Source organism: Canis lupus, chromosome 22 (assembly GCF_011100685.1).
Source record: "Canis lupus familiaris isolate Mischka breed German Shepherd chromosome 22, alternate assembly UU_Cfam_GSD_1.0, whole genome shotgun sequence".
Taxonomy (NCBI): Eukaryota; Metazoa; Chordata; class Mammalia; order Carnivora; family Canidae; genus Canis; species Canis lupus.
Genome location: NC_049243.1, coordinates 48,862,589 through 48,878,943, shown reverse-complemented (window position 1 = coordinate 48,878,943; position 16,355 = coordinate 48,862,589).

Below are 16,355 nucleotides of genomic sequence, written 5' to 3'. Positions count from 1 at the left end.
AATTATTTGGTGTTAAGAACACTGGAAGAGGACCAAGTCTATGGGGGCAGATCTTGACCTTGGAAAACAAACAAATGGAGATGGCAGGATTTACAAGTCTTGAGCTCAAAAGAGAAGGCTAGAGATATAACTTTGGGAGTCATCAGGATACCCAGACAGTATAATGGACCCAAAGGAGTAAAGAGGAGTAAGGATGAGGAGGCCTGGAGTTTCTAGTATTTAAAGGTTTGGTGAAGTACACTGAGCCTGTTGGGAAGAGGAAGACAGAGAACCCTAAAAGGTGAGAGGAAACCAGGAGTGTGTGATACAGATGCCAATAGAAGAAAACGCTGCAAGGAGGCAGCATAGTCAACCACACCAGCTGCATTTTATTTTTTATTTAATTTAATTTATTTTTTAAAAGATTTTATTTATTCATGAGAGACAGGGAAAGAGAGAGAGAGAGAGAGAGAGAGAGGCAGAGACACAGGCGGAGGGAGAAGCAGGCTCCATGCAGGGAGCCTGATGTGGGACTCGATCCTGGGACTCCAGGATCACGCATTGGGCCGAAGGCAGGCGCTAAACCGCTGAGCCACCCAGGGATCCCCAGCTGCATTTTATTTTATGAAAAATAAAAGACTGCAAATTGCCCATGAGCTACAAATGCCTCCCTAGGTCACTGGTGAATTTAGCGCAGTCTGCAGAGTTGAGGGGGTACATCAGATTGGAGGGATCTGAGAGGGGAGAATAAAGCAAGGAAAGAAGACACACTTTCATCAAGGTTGTGGAGGGAAAGAGATGGTTGGAATGGTAGCAGGGCAATGTGTGGTAATGAGGGAATCTTGTCTTTTATCCTTCAAAATAGAAAAGACAAACATGTTTAAATGTTGATGGGAAAGACCGAGTCAAAAGGGGAGACCAAAGATCTAGAAATGGTGGGGACGCAGAAGCAGCATGAGGTCCTTGAAAATAGAGGGGGGTTGGAGGAAATGGATTTAGATGCAAGGAAGGACCTGTGCTTTTGCATTGTATTGCCTTGTATTGTAGCAAGAAGAGAGGATCAGGGCCAAAGTTAATAGGTTTGTAGACGTGGAGGTGAGATATTAGACATCTCTCATCCCATAGGTCCTGTTCTTGGCAAAGCAGGAGAGAGGGCCAACTGCTAAGAGCAATAGGGCAGAAGTAGGGTGCTGGGCTGTAAGGATAATGGAAAGGATGACCATCCAGGGGATCTTCCAGCTGAAGACCTAAACGAGACAGGTGATCTTACATCTACAGCTGGTCTGCCCCAGTGTTATTTCCAACAGGTGCTCAGATTCTCAGGTATAAGAAAGCAGGTGGGCATTTGGTCCATCAAGGGTTGGCAATTTGCTGAGTCAATGTGTAAGAAAAGTCCAAACAGAAGTAGAGTTTGGTTAAAGCTAGTGAAAAGAAAGTTATCTAGGCGATAGTGTCTGGCACCTAGTAGGTTTACAAGAATTGTATTCATTATTACAGGAGAAGAGAGTTCCCAGCCTCCCCGCAGCCCTCCCCCCTCCTACAAGACCACCGCCACTTACATTTTCCCCGCAAGATATTTGTACAAAATATGGAGATGCTTTTGGAAGTAGGTGTGATATTTATTTTATATAGTTATGTATATATAGTTATATATAGTTATATATAGTTTATATAGTTATAGTTTTCAGTTATTTTATGTGTCCCCACTGCATTATTATCTAGGTGAGAATGTAGAGTCTCAGAAATTAGGTTCTTTGTTCAGTTGTTCAGCTTACCACTGGAATAACATTTGGTGTAGCTAATTCTGAGTTTCAACAAATGATACCACTTAAGGAAAGTAATCATCTGATGAGCCACAGTATGTAATTTATTATAATCATAATAATTTTTTAAGATTCCTTATTGAGAAAATCACATTTTTCTAAATATAGTGGCACTTAAGGTCTATTTTCCCTTTAAAGTGGTTTATTACTGTTACTAGTCTGTAAGGCTTGCATTTGGTCTGCTAGCTGAAAATTAAAAGTTTCTACGGAAGAAGTAGATTTCAACACAAAGGTCCCATTAGGAATAAGTAGTGACAAAATCAGAAACATGTTTCAGTATAAAGAATTAGGAAGTTGGACAAATAATGCTGCTTCTTTTAAGAATGAGTTTCTTCATCTGTAAAGCTAGGAAATTAGAAAATATGATTCCCAACAGAGTCTATGATTGTACTATCCAAATGGTAGCAACTACCCACATGTGGTTACTTAAATTTAAATTCATTAAATTAAATAAAAATTCAGCTTCTTGGTCACACTTGCCACACTTCAAGTATTCAATAGCCATATGCAGCTAGTAGCTACTCTACTAGACAGAATGGATATAGAACATTTTCATCACTGCAGAAAGTTCTCTTGGACAATTCTGGTCTATAATTCCAGTTTTAGTACAGTTGCAGTACAGGGAAAATGTTAAGATGCTTCCATAAGTCATCATGTTGTAATTTTGCACTTAATCATAGTAGACAACATTTTTAGAATATACCTACATCTCACCAGGCCCAATGGATCAGGGGTAAACTAAGGAAAGGTGCACTTAGTGCAATGAAATATTCTCCAGGTAATGGAGAGAAAATACATTCTAGATCTCTCTAGGCTTCCTTCCCTCCCTGCCCTTCTTCCTTCCTTTCCCATATTGTTTAGTAAGTGCTAAGACTTGAGCCGGCTATTGGGTATTGAGAGATAATTGAATCTGTCCTTTGATCAGGGAGAAAAATAGTTGCTGACAACTCAATGTATTTGGTAAGAAATATGATAGAATAATCTTTGGGGTTCTCTGGAAGTCCATGGGAAGAGTACCTAACCCTAATTGAAGAGGCAAGGGAAAGCTTTCCAGGAAAGGTGATACTGAAGATTGGTGGTAAAAGATATGTATGAGTTACAATGGTTCCCAGGCATAAATATTTTGGTTTGCCATTAATTATGACCCTGTTGAAATGCAACAATTGAAAGAAAGAGCAATTTGAACAAAATAAGAAATAGTTCATGAAATTATTAGCATTACAAACTCTGTGGTATGCATCATTTGCAAAGTCACTGTCAAAATGTGAGAATGGTTCTTTTTATCCATTCTGAAGGGTTACTTGCCTCAGTCTTTTTAGTTGCTTCTGCCTTTGACTGAAAAGAACTGTGAGCTGCTTCTGCTAATGTGGTCCTATATCCCTCCTCAACTGTATTTCTCAAGACTACCACCATTTCAAAAAATGTTGCTTCTCAAATCTCTTAGTTTCTCAGAGCAAAATCTTTGGAGTTATTCTTGATTGTTCTATTTTCCCTCACATTTCACATCTCTTCCTTCAGATTCCATTGATCTTTGTCTTCAAAATATATTTAGAATTCTATCCCTTTCCCTAGGTCCCCTAATACCTCTGTGGTCCAAGCCACCATCTCTTCCTGAGTAGAGAAGAGCAAGAGATTTCTCATGGTCTTTTTCTAAGGTTGTCTTTTTACTATCAATTCTCCACACAGGGGACACCCGGGTGGCTCAGGGGTTTGGCGCCTGCCTTCGGCTCAGGGCATGATCCCGGAGACCCGGGATCGAGTCCCACATCAGGCTCCCTGCATGGAGCCTGCTTCTCTCTCTCTCCCTCTCCCTCTGCCTGTGTCTCTGCCTCTCTCTCTCTGTATCTCTCATGAATAAACAAATAAAATCTTTAAAAAAAAAATTCTCCACACAGCAGCCAGAGTAAAACATTTAGAATTTGTCAGATCACATCATGCCTCTGTTCAAATTCTCCAAAGTTTCCCATTTCAGAAAGATAAAGTTGAAAGTCCTCATCATGAACCACAAGTCCTACATGATCTGCTCCAAGCTGCTTCATCCCTTACCGTTCTCTTGCCCACTGAGACTGCTCCAGCCACACTGCTTCCCTTGCTACTTCAGGGATGATCCAACCATACTCAGTCTTCTTGGAACTGCTCAGGTTGGAAAAACACACGGATCATTTCCTCACTTCCTTTGGGTGACTGTAAAAATGTCCCCAAACACAGAGGCTTTCCTTGTCTCTCCTATCTAAAATAGCTCACTCTGAGGGTGTCTGGCTGGCCCAGTTGGTAGAACATGTGACTCTTGATCTCAGGATTGTAAATTTGAGCTAGTGTTGGGTGTGGAGATTACTTTAAAATAGAATCTTTAAAACTGCTCACTCTGTACAACCATCTCCACGATCATTCTTTATCCTTACTCTGCTTTGTTTTTCTTCAATGTACTTATCACCACTTGATGTGTTATATACTTGTTTGTTTACTAGAGTATAAACTCTATGAGAGCATGGATTTTGTCATGCTTACTGCAATACCTCAGCCCCTTGATCAGAGTCTGACTGAGGCATGTGCAGTTCATAACTGTTAATAAGTGAATAAAATTCACATTTTATCTATAATTATATGACCTCCATAGACTGTGAGTTCCTAATGATATGATTACATATTATTTCCAGCCACCAGCTCACTACCTAGAAGGTAAACTCACTATAAATGAAGTTCCTTAAATACACCTCCCTCATGTTGAAACTATAGGACCATAGACCCAAAGTGAATCTTAAGAGGTACTCTGGCTTATAGCCATGCCTTCAGGAGATGAATACTTATTCTATTTTGAAAGGCCACCTGGGAAGAAGAATCCATTGTTTTCTCTGTTTAACAACTTTAGTTCCAGGACATTCTTTCTTAAAACAAATCTAAACCCCATTTGCTTTTATTCTGGGATTAGAAGAATTTTCATAATAAACCTGGTCAGTTATATGTCAGTTATATCTCAATTTTAAACAAAAACAACTGGTCAGTATTTCTTTGTTCTTCTTTTTCTCTCTTTTGTTTCCTTTTTCATGAGGAATCTATGATCATTGTAGAAAAGAAAAGAAAAAAATTATCCATACTATAGTGCTCAAAGATAACCTATATAAATAGCCTTTCATATTTACATGTGTGTATACACATATGTTATAAATATTTTATTGACATATATGTGGGAAAAAGTACACAGATCAAACCCAGCTTGACAAATAATTCAAAGTATAACACTAGTGTAACCACAATTCAGGTCAAGAAATAGCCCCCTCATTCCCACAGCTAATTATTATTCCTTTTATCCTCTCAAATTGAACCACTTTGGATGTCTATCACTGTAGAATAGTTTCATTTGTTTTTAAATTTCACATAAGTGGAATCATACAGTACTCCATACATGCAATGTTCTTTTAATCTGCCTTCTTTTATTCAATTTCATGTTTTGAGCTTCAGTTTGTACACACACTGTACAAACACTGTTTGTGTTTGATCAGCTCTTAAACTCATCAAATTTTTAAGAATTTCAATTATAATTTTTATGTCTAGGATTTTCATTTGATTCCTTTTTTATATATTAATTTATTTCTATTTGTTTATTTATTTATTTTTTTTTTTAGAGAGAAACAGAGAGCATGTGCATGCAAGTGGGATGGGGAAGAGCAGAAGGAGAGGGAAAGAGAATGTTAAGCAGGCTCCATGCCCAGCACTGAGACTGATGTGGGCCTCTATCTCAGGGCCCTGAGATCATGACCTGAGCCAAAAATCAAGAGTCAGATGCTTAACCTACTGAGCCACCCAGGCGCCCCCATTTGATTTTTTTTTATAATTGCCATTTTTTTTCTGGAAAATTCTCAATCTTGTCATTTAATTTCTTGAATATATCAGTCATGTTTATTTTAAAGTTCCTTCTGATTACTTAGATCTCCTATGATCATGTTTCTATCATATAATTTTTCTTTTGGTCTTCCATCCTGTCTTGCCTTCCTGTATGCCTGGTTATATTTTGTAAGTTCTATTTCACTATGCCTGATTGTTTTTTATTGAGCACCATACATTGCTTATGAAAAAAATGTTCAGATGGTTTGAGACTCTAGATGATGGTATCTTCCTCCAGAAAGGATTAAGGTTTACTTCTGGCATAGCACAAGGCTAGGACAGATTGTCTTAATCTAATTTATTGAGCTGATTTGAAGCTAGACTTACTCCTTGAGACTTAGTCTATTTATTTTTTATTTTTTTAAAGTAGGCTCCATGCCCATTTGGAGCCCAATGCAGGGCTTGAACTTACGACCCTGAGATCAAGACCTGAGCTGAGATCAAGAGTCACACACTTAACTGACTGAGCTACCCAGGAGCCCTGAAAGTTAGTCTATTTCTGATTCACCTTCATTTTTAGTATTATAGTGCTTTGTGTTCCCAATCAAAAGTCTGGGTTATTTGTCAGAACTTCTCTTCCTTAGCACTGAAATCCCAACTTTGCTTACCTGGGCCTATGTAAGCACCAACCCTCTGTTTCATTCTTTTGCCACTCAATGGACTCTTTCAAATTAGCAATTACCTCAAGGAGGAGAGCAGCTCCCCATGCCAAGTCCACCTCTTGTGGCTTCCCTCTCTTCTGGATCTTGGCTCCACAAATTTCCTTGCTAACTCTCTGATAACTTCAAACACACATTTTAAAAAATTTATTAATTTGTCTATTAATTTATCTACCTTATCTGGCAATATTCTGAAATAATCTAGGTCAGAATTCAGCCATTGCCAGAAGCAGAATTTTACATATACTATAATGAAATATATTATTGCAATATACATGCATTCCTATAACTTGCTTTTCTCACTTACCCTTATGTGAACCATGAATATCTTTAATAAGTATGTTATTATTAATTTACACAATAATTAAGATGGTACTTAGAAGTTATACAATCCTATGAGTGAATCATAATCTTTTAGCCAAACCCTTATAATTGAATACTACAACTGCTTTTATTTTTTCTTTGTTATAAACAGCAATATGATGCTCATCTTCATATTACCTTTCTAAGTAGTTGTACTTATTTCTTCAGTATACCACCTTGAAATAAAAATATAATAGAAAAAAGTATGAATGTTTTAAGGTTTTTGTTACATTACTAAAGTTCCCTCTAAGAAATTTATACCAACTTACATTTCCACCAGCAATGTGTAAGCCCATTTCCTTATATTTTTAAGCACTTTCTGAATAATAGAATTCTAATTTTTAAACTTACCTGTTTCTGACATGCATAAGCAAATTATTATGTGATTCATCCATAGCTCCATATCAGAAACACTCTTGGGATCACAAGGAAAAAAACTAAACTTGGATCCTGATCTTAAGGAGTTCATGATTCTTCATAGGTTTTTTTTTTTTTTTTAATGATTTTATTTTTAAGTAATCTCTATACCCAGTGTGGGCTTGAACTCACAACCTCAAGATCAAGCGTTGCATGCTCCACCAACTGAGCCAGCCAGGTGCCCTTTTTCACAATTTTCATTGTAAAGGTCCATTGGTAATGTTCCCAGAAAGCCTGAATCTTCCATATAGAAACTTGCTTCCTTGTGTTCTCACCAATTATATTATGTATTTTGGACCCTGCCTTATCTTTAATTACAATTATATACTAAAGACTTATTTACAATACATGGTCCTTGGTCTCTTTCTGTCAGCTCTATGTGTCCACATAGTGTGACCACATTGTATTTTTCCTCCTTTGTGTACTTCCTAAACTTGTCCTGCTTGAGCTCTATTCAGTGGTCTGACCACTCACCCAACTTACCAAGGTCACTCATCTAGATCAGGGTTCAACAAACTACTGGGCAGGGTGCCAATCTGGCTTACCAGCTGTGTTGGTAAGCAAAGTTTCTGCTCTGCTCACTTGAATGCATATTGTCTGTGACTACTTTGTTGATACAGCGGTGACGTTGAGTAGCTGTGATAGAGATCACGTGTTCCACAAACCTAAAATATTGACTCTCCTGCCCTTCCTGGGAAAACTTTGCCAGTCCCTGATCCTTACAACTCTATAAGATCCTGAACTTAATAAGAAAGGTTTCTCCACTGCCCAAGTAAGCAGCTACTCTGAATAAACCTCCAATCCCCCAACACCAGTGGGCATAGGGCCCAGCCTGCTCAGGATGACTTTATTTAGAGTACCACCACTCACAGAAAAACTGTCCTCTGTCTCAGGATTCTGATGGGATGATTTTGTCCCTCCCACTGCTCCAGCTAATCAGAATCCTCCCTATGAATTCTGTCAGACATATCCTGAGTATGCTCCCTTTTACCTGGGCTCCTAAGCCAATGAGATGACGGAGGCCTAAGGCTGACATAATCATCCTGCTCTCCTAGAAAAGAGCCTATTTGGCAGGTAATGCAAGCAGGAGCCAATGAACCCAAATATCAAGATACACAGAGTCCTAATTACCTTCTTTGAATCCCCAAATTGAGTTGCCAGTAGCTAGCTTCACCTTTTACAATTTTACTTTTTAAACTTGACATGACTAGCTTATAAATACTGGATTTCCCAGTTAAACGAGAGAGAAATTACTCTTTTTGTTTAAGTTCATTTTAACTGGGTTTCTGTTGTGTGAAACCAACAGAGTCCAGACAAATATAAAACTGGATCCAGGAATGGAAGGTGCAAATGAAAAATTGTCATGGGTAAGACAAATTGGAAGGCAGTGGGAATTCTTTTTTTGTTTGTTTTTAAAAATATTTTAGGGATCCCTGGGTGGCTCAGCGGTTTAGTGCCTGCCCTTGGCCCAGGGTGCGATCCTGGAGTCCCGGGATCGAGTCCCACGTCGGGCTCCCGGCATGGAGCCTGCTTCTCCCTCTGCCTGTGTTTCTGCCTCTTTCTCTCTCTCTCTCTGTCTGTCATAAATAAATAAATAAATAAATAAATAAATAAATAAATAAATAAATAAATCTTTAAAAAATATTTTATTTATTTATTCATGAGAGACACACAGATAGAGGCAGAGGGAAAAGCAGGCTCCTATGGGGAGCCGGATCCAGGGCTTGATCCTGGGACCCCAGGATCACACCCTGAGCTGAAGGCAGACGCTCAACCACTAAGCTACCCAGGCGTCCTGGCAGTGGGAGTTCGTGTACTGGTGAAGCTGGTGACCCCTACCTGATTGATGCTTGATTTGAAGCTGGCTGAATTACTACTTCTTTGTACTTAGGACAGGGATCATTTGTAGACCTTGGACATTATAGGTACTGAGGGTGAATATTCATGACATCCACATCTCCACAAAGAAGCCTAATGTTTATAAGGCACACCAGTCTGAACAGAAGAGGATGCTCCCAGCCAAAGGACACTGGCCTGGGGTTCTGGATATCTTGGCACTGCCCAATTGTCGGGGATCATGACATGAACTTTTGCCATAGTGGCGTGCCACAGCCCAACACTCAGGAGGCTCTTGGTATAAAAAGTCCAGAAAATGCAATGAAAAGGGTCAGATTCAAGGAACCTAACTCAACAGGTTTGTGGCTTTCGTCTCCTATTCAGTTTTCAAGGGAATTATATCATTAGGGCAAACACAACCTGTGATTAAATTTGCTAAAATCATGGTTCCCAAACTCTGTCCCAAGGTGCCCTGAGTACTGCAGAGCACTCACAGGGGTACCACAGGATAGTTTACATTTTCTAGAAATACAGCAGTATTAAGCATCTGTCGGCCACCACACTGACAGGTGGTCCACAGTTTCAACATTAGATCATGCCACATTCTTTTCAATGATGTCATATATCAGCAGAGCAACTGCTTATATTTTGGCAGCTGCTATGATAAAAAATCAATGTGTAACAAGAATTGAAGAATTGAAGAAATATGTCCAATCTCATTCTAAGGCTTGATAAGTTGTACAGTGTCCAACAGGAACCTATGCATGTAACTTAGCGTATAACTGTGATTACTTAAAAATTAAATTAATAATTTTCTTGTTTTTGATTAAAAAATTTTTTTAAGAGAGAGAGAGCACAAGCAGGAAGGGAAAGAGGAGGAGAGAGAATCTTAGGCTCCATACTCAACATGGAGCCCAACTCAGTCAGGGCTTGATCTGATGACCCTGAGATCATGACCTGAGTTGAAATCAAGAGTTGGATGCTTAACTGACTGAGCCACCCAGACACCCCTAGACTATTTTCTAATTTGCAGTGTTATTTTTTCAAAGGGCTACTAAGTTATTCAGACAGAAATAATTAAGTTGCTTGTACCTAGCTTCTTAGTTAATTGGACTGTTAGGTATTTCTTTTGGCTCAGAATTGCTATGGAAAGTCACTGAGATACTAAAGGTGCTGGGAAGGAGAAAGTTTAGTATTTCTGTGCTTAAGATCATCCCCAGGACTTCAAATCCTCACCAGTAGGTGGGCTGCTAAACCAGTACACCCTCCAGAAGGGTCAGCCTCCACATGCTCCTCTCCAGTATGGCTGCAGAAGGCCACAGAATATGGAGAACCTTTCAAAGAACAGAGGCAAGTACTGTCCCAGTGGCTAACTCAGGCCCTCTCATCAAACCGCCTCACTTTCCAGGAAGGCATCATGTATATCATGGACTGATGATGCCACCTGCTTGTTTCCCCCCACCTTCTTTTCAGATGAGAATTTTTAAGTTATCAGAATTTTTTTCCCACATTAAACACAATAAGGGTGTTAACCTTTACAGCAGGTTGCTGACCTGGGAAAAGCTTACATCCAGACTTGACAAAGAGGAATACATATTATCAAGCCTCCACTTGAACTTGCCTTGCTTTGGAGAAGGGATAAGTACATGAATGGTTATGCACGGGCTGGCTGTATTATGTTGGGGAGGGGGGTGCACCAACAAATTATAAATGGAAAAAGAGAACGTGTGTAATGCGTGTGTGTGTGTCGGTGTATGTGAGCATGCACACATGCTGGGCAGCCAAGGGGGTGGAATGTATCAATCTGAACTAGACTGTTCCATCCTTGTGTCTTCTCGCCCTCTGGTCACAAGAACGTACATACACAAATTTGAATCCCTCTGCTAGCTTTGGTATATGACATTGGCTAAGATGAAGTTACTCTCTTCTCTCTGGGATTACAAAGACATGTAGAGAGATTCTTAACGCCTCACCTAGAAAGCCCACATGAGGTGAGGGTAAGTAGAGGCTAGCAGGGAAGGCAGGAAGAGGAAGGCAGAGTTCTGATTTTATCACTGAACACACCCTTCTGGACTTATCCAAGCTTCATTCAGGAAGCTTGGATTTCCATCACTGAGCTAAAATTTCCCTTTTGTGGTTGTAAAGATTTGAGCTAGGTTTCCATCACTTGTTGTTCAAAGACCATGGACTAATAGTATCACGTAACATAGTTTCATAGGAAAACAAATAAAACTGAGCTGTAAAATCAAGGTATGAAACTTCATGCTTATCTTTTTTTCAGGTGAAACTTTGATGATAGGGTTGTGTGAGGTCAGTATTTTCTTTTTTTTTTAAAGACTATTTATTCATGTGAGACACACACACACAGAGAGAGAGAGAGAGAGAGAGAGAGAGAGAGAGAGGCAGAGACACAGGCAGAGGGAGAAGCAGGCTCCATGCAGGGAGCCCGACGCGCGACTTGATGCGGGACTCGATTCCGGGACTCCAGGATCACGCTCCCGGCCAAAGGCAGGCGCTAAACCCCTGAGCCACCCAGGGATCCCTGAGGTCCGTATTTTAATGAGGATTCTGAGCATAGGTGGTTGTGTGCCTTCTGGAACCAAAGTCTGCAACTCACAGGCACATTTTACCTTTGTGTGGTTGGTTATACAATGTTCCTTAAGCATGTAATTCCCTAGATCTCCTTGAAGGGAAAATTGAAATCACTTTCTACAATTTGTCTTCCTTGTCAGAAAACAGGGCCAAGGGCTTTTAAGAAGTAGAGCTACAGTTCTGAGACTGTGGGATGGATGACATCACCCTTCTGGAGATGATTTCATTTATGCCCTTTCTGGATAGGTCTGAAAGCAAAGCCAGCCTCGGGAGGGAGGGAAATCTACACACACAGCTCCATGAGTCTTTGTGTACTGAAGCCTTTATGAGCTGATTGGCAGGGTCAAGTGGCCACTATTCAGAGGATGACAAGCTCTGTTAATTGGCTTTTTGCCAGGCAAAATTGCATATGAGAATTTTTCTAGTGAGCCTGTTCTAACACACCCTCCTGAACAGCCCACGCTTCCCTGGTGGGAGCCCCTAGTACTACCCTGCCAGGAATGTATTACAAAAGGCCCCTGCCTGGTGCAGTCTCAGCCCTCCTCCTCCCTGCCACTCCCCCTCTCTGCCCCCCATCCTGGTAAATTGCACATCCAAGTACAGTGATACTCAGAGGCAGGGGAGACACTAGAGAGAAAGAAAGACTTTATTAAAGTATAACCTTTTGGCTGAAATGAGTATTTATTACTTTTTAAGTACTCCCTGGAAAATACTCTGAACTCTTTTCTGGCAGATTCCACCACGTATTTCACGTAATTTCTCCTAATTGGAAATGGTTTACCAAGTGACTACAAGCTTCTGTTCCCTACTTCTCCCCTCTGATGTCCATTGGTCAGAGACGAATTCTAGTTGCTACATGAGAAAAAGTTTAGGGACTATGCCCACGGAAATATAAAGCCAGGCCTATTAGCATAAATGTGAAATGTGAAGTGTGTAGAGTGGTCCACAGGCCTTGGGAGAGGAGAAAGGAAGCTCTCACTTGTGGAGCTGAGCCTGCAGGAACCAGATAAAGCAGGTCCCCAGAACTGCCTGCACAGTGAAATGGGTGAGTTAAGGGCTTACTGGTGCCCCACCCCCCATTCCTATGTTGAAATCTTGACCCTCAGCTTGTGACTGCTGTTGCAGACAGGGTCTATAAAGAGGTAATTAAATGAAAATGAAGCCGTTAGGGTGAGCCCTAATCAAATATGGCAGAGGGATCCCTGGGTGGCGCAGCAGTTTGGCGCCTGCCTTTGGCCCAGGGCGCGATCCTGGAGACCCAGGATCGAATCCCACGTCGGGCTCCCGGTGCATGGAGCCTGCTTCTCCCTCTGCCTGTGTCTCTGCCTCTCTCTCTTTCTCTCTCTGTGACTATCATAAATAAATAAAAATTAAAAAAAAATATGGCAGATGTCCTAAAAAGAAATCAGGGCACACATGTATGTACACGCAGGGAAGATGATGTCCAGGTACAGGGAGAAGACGGCCATCCGCAAGCCAAGGAGAGAGGCCTTGGAAGAATCAACCTTGCCAACACCTTGATCTCGGACTTCCAGCTGCCGTCGTGGTGAAGAAATAAGTTTCTGTTAAGCCACCCAGCCCATGGTACTTCATGGCAGGCCTGGCAGACAAATGCAGGGTACTGTGGTACCGTCAGTTGCTGTGAGAGCTTGCTCTCTGAGCTCAATACCCACAGAATGAAACTTCCTTTGCACCAATGTAGCCGGATCTCTTCCTGGGGCTCTAGCGTATATTTTCTTGCTGTCATGTCATCCAACTGGCATGACTAGCCATGCTTCTTGATACCAATCTTAATAATCTGTCTTCCTCTTTTGTGTCTTCACCTGCTGAACATGTGTGGAAATTTGTCAAGCCTTCTGTTAGTTACTTATCCAAGCTACTCATATTTCTCCCTTTAAAGTTCACCATCTAAGTCCCTTTCTTTAATCTGTAAATTTAAATTGCTAATGTGCTACTTGTCTAGCTGCTCTTTAGAAAGTGGCATTTGGGGGTGTTTATCTTTTCAACTCAGAAGGAGAAGTGAAGGGACTGATTGTTGAATTCTTGTTTTCGGCTGCGCTCTTTGAGCTCTGCTGAGACTACTTACTGGCTTAGGGGGAGTCAATAACCAAGGGCTCTGTATTTTGAACGGCTCTATATAGGGGCATGGAAATGTCCTTTGTGGTCCTGAATATGTGTCAGAGCACAATTCATTGCCCAATTGTTATCCTTAAGTCAACACAAAAGACAAAGAGGGCCAGGGGATGAAAATAATTCCATGGGTTAGTAAGTATCTCCATGGAGACCAGCAAATGCATAATCTCTATGGAGACCCTCAAAATCTCTCCTTCTGAAATTACAATAGTATATGATCTCTTGTAATTATATGTTGAGGGTGGAGAGGAAGTGACAAGAGGAAGAGGATGAAAGGATAATCCTCTTCTTTCCTTAGTGGAAATTCAAGCTGTTCCAACTCTAAATTTAATTAATCATGTTACTGTAAGATTCTGACATTAGGATTCTGGGAGATTGTTTCTCTAGGATGGGATAAGAGGCACCTGAGGAGTGCCAGTGTTTATGGGCTCAACACTGACCCAGATGTCTGACATGTAGTTGGCATTCGAAGAATGTGTTAATGGATGAGTGGAGGCAATAAGCAATTGGGCAGGATCTTATCCTGGGCCCAGGCTGTGTCAATCATCTGCTCTGCTGAAACAAAGAGACAGAGGGCCACTGCCCCGGGAATACTAGGTAATGTCTGTATATGACCGAGTGAAACCAGGAACTCCTATTCTGCTCCTTCTTCTCTTGCAAGGAGAATTGTGCTCAGTGGTATAAATATGGTCAAAGAAGGAAATGAAGTTCGGTCACTGTGAGGCAATAAATAGGGAAAATAATAGAGAAAAATGAACAGGGAAAGAGACCAGCTAATGAATGCAAGTCACTATTTCCAGATAAAGTTGCATCCCATTATAATCTACATGTTCTTGGCCTGAAAAGATTCTGGATATGAAGTGGAATTCTGGTTATTTTTTTTTTTTTAAGATTTATTTATTCATGAGAGACACAGAGAGAGGGAGAAGACATAGAGACGTAGAGACCATAGGCAGAGGGAGAAGCAGGCTCCCTTTGGGGAGCCTCATATGGGGCTTGATCCCTGGGATCACGACCTGAGCCAAAGGCAGACACTCAACCATTGAGCCACCCAGGTGCCCCTCTGGTTACTTTTTATAGGAGATTTTTTATGGTCCAAGGCCAGCCTCTCCCACTCCCCTGGCTTATTAGTTGGAAATAAGTTCATGCAATGTGGGCCCCATGAGTTTCCAAGGGTAATGCCTTACATCAGTGCCCAAACATTTCTGCCCACTTGTCTTGTTTCTTCCTCCTTATCTTGCTGCCGTGTTACTGCCCTGACGGCTAACCCTAAAGAGTTTTATTATTTTTTAAATTTTTTTCCTAGAGAGTTTTAGCATGATGATCTCTATTGGTTGATTACAGACTGAAAAAAAAAATCATCTTTAATTCCAGGAATGGCCACTGCTAAATCTTGATATATATATACTTCCAGGTTTTGCTCTGGTTATGCATATACATACATTATATAAACATGCAAATTATATAGTTAAATATAACTTCATATATATGAAGTGGCTTGAGGTCAGGCTACATACATTTGTTTTGCACAGTGTTTTCTTCCTTCACAATGTGTAGTGAAAATCCTTTTCCGTGTTACTAAATATTGTAATACATCATCATTTTTAATGACTACGTAGTACTCACTGTATAAATACACTATCATTTACTTAACAAGCTGTTAAGTTTTTAATCTGTTCCTGGTTTTCCCACAATTAGGGCTATCTCCGAAGGGCTTCTTTTTTGTATACATTCTTGAGAGCTTCTTCGTTGTGACCTTAGCAGACCTTGCTGCAAGCAGACTTTCTGGGTTGAAGATTATGAACATTTTAAAGATTCATACTCTTGCTTGCTTTGCTGTTCATCTCTTTATGTACCCATTTCTTAGGGACACAACCCTGCACACGAGATGGTGAGCTCTGAGGTATCAGGGTTCATGCTTTTCTTAACTTTGTGTTTGTCACATTCTCTTCACAGCGCTTGGGGGAGGCAGGGCTTCACGACTGAGTGAAGATACTGTGCCAGCGTCGGTCCATAAAGGTATCTGAAGGCATCAGGGACTTTGAAGAAAAACACTGCACATTTCCAAAGGGGAAAAGGGGACTAATTTTAGCACCCCACTCCTCATCTGATCTTGGGCACCAGAGCGAACAGAAATTCTCAGGATACAGGGACAACTCAGAGTATAAACGCCCCTTACCTCGCTGGAGGACTCTCAGAGTTTCCTCCAATTGTCTATGATCTCTGGGGGGCTCACCTTCTGGATGGCCAACCTCGTGCAGCAGTGGTGCAACCCGGGCCTTCACGCTCTTGAAGGAACGTCTGCTCCCAACAACCCGAGGGGCAGCAGCTCAGGGGCTGCCAGTGTCCCTGTGAAGTCAAACACATTCTGGAGCTTCTTTCCTTTGTAGTTGGGAGTCGAGGCGACTAAGAAAGTGGAGGCAGTACCGGTGCCCGGAGGCGACCTGGCGCTTTAGCGGGCGGCCGAGAGGCGAGGGAGGGCCGGGATAAGTCTAGACACGGTTTCCTTCGATTGTCTCGCCTTCCTCCTTGCCCAGCACCCCCCACCCCACCCCAGTTTTTCCTTTCTTTTGGGTGGACGCTCCCGCCAGGGTCTGGAGCCCGGGGATGGTGGGGTTCAGCCCCTAGCGCCCAGGTAAGTTCCGGCGCCTCGCATTCCCAGTGGGGCGGG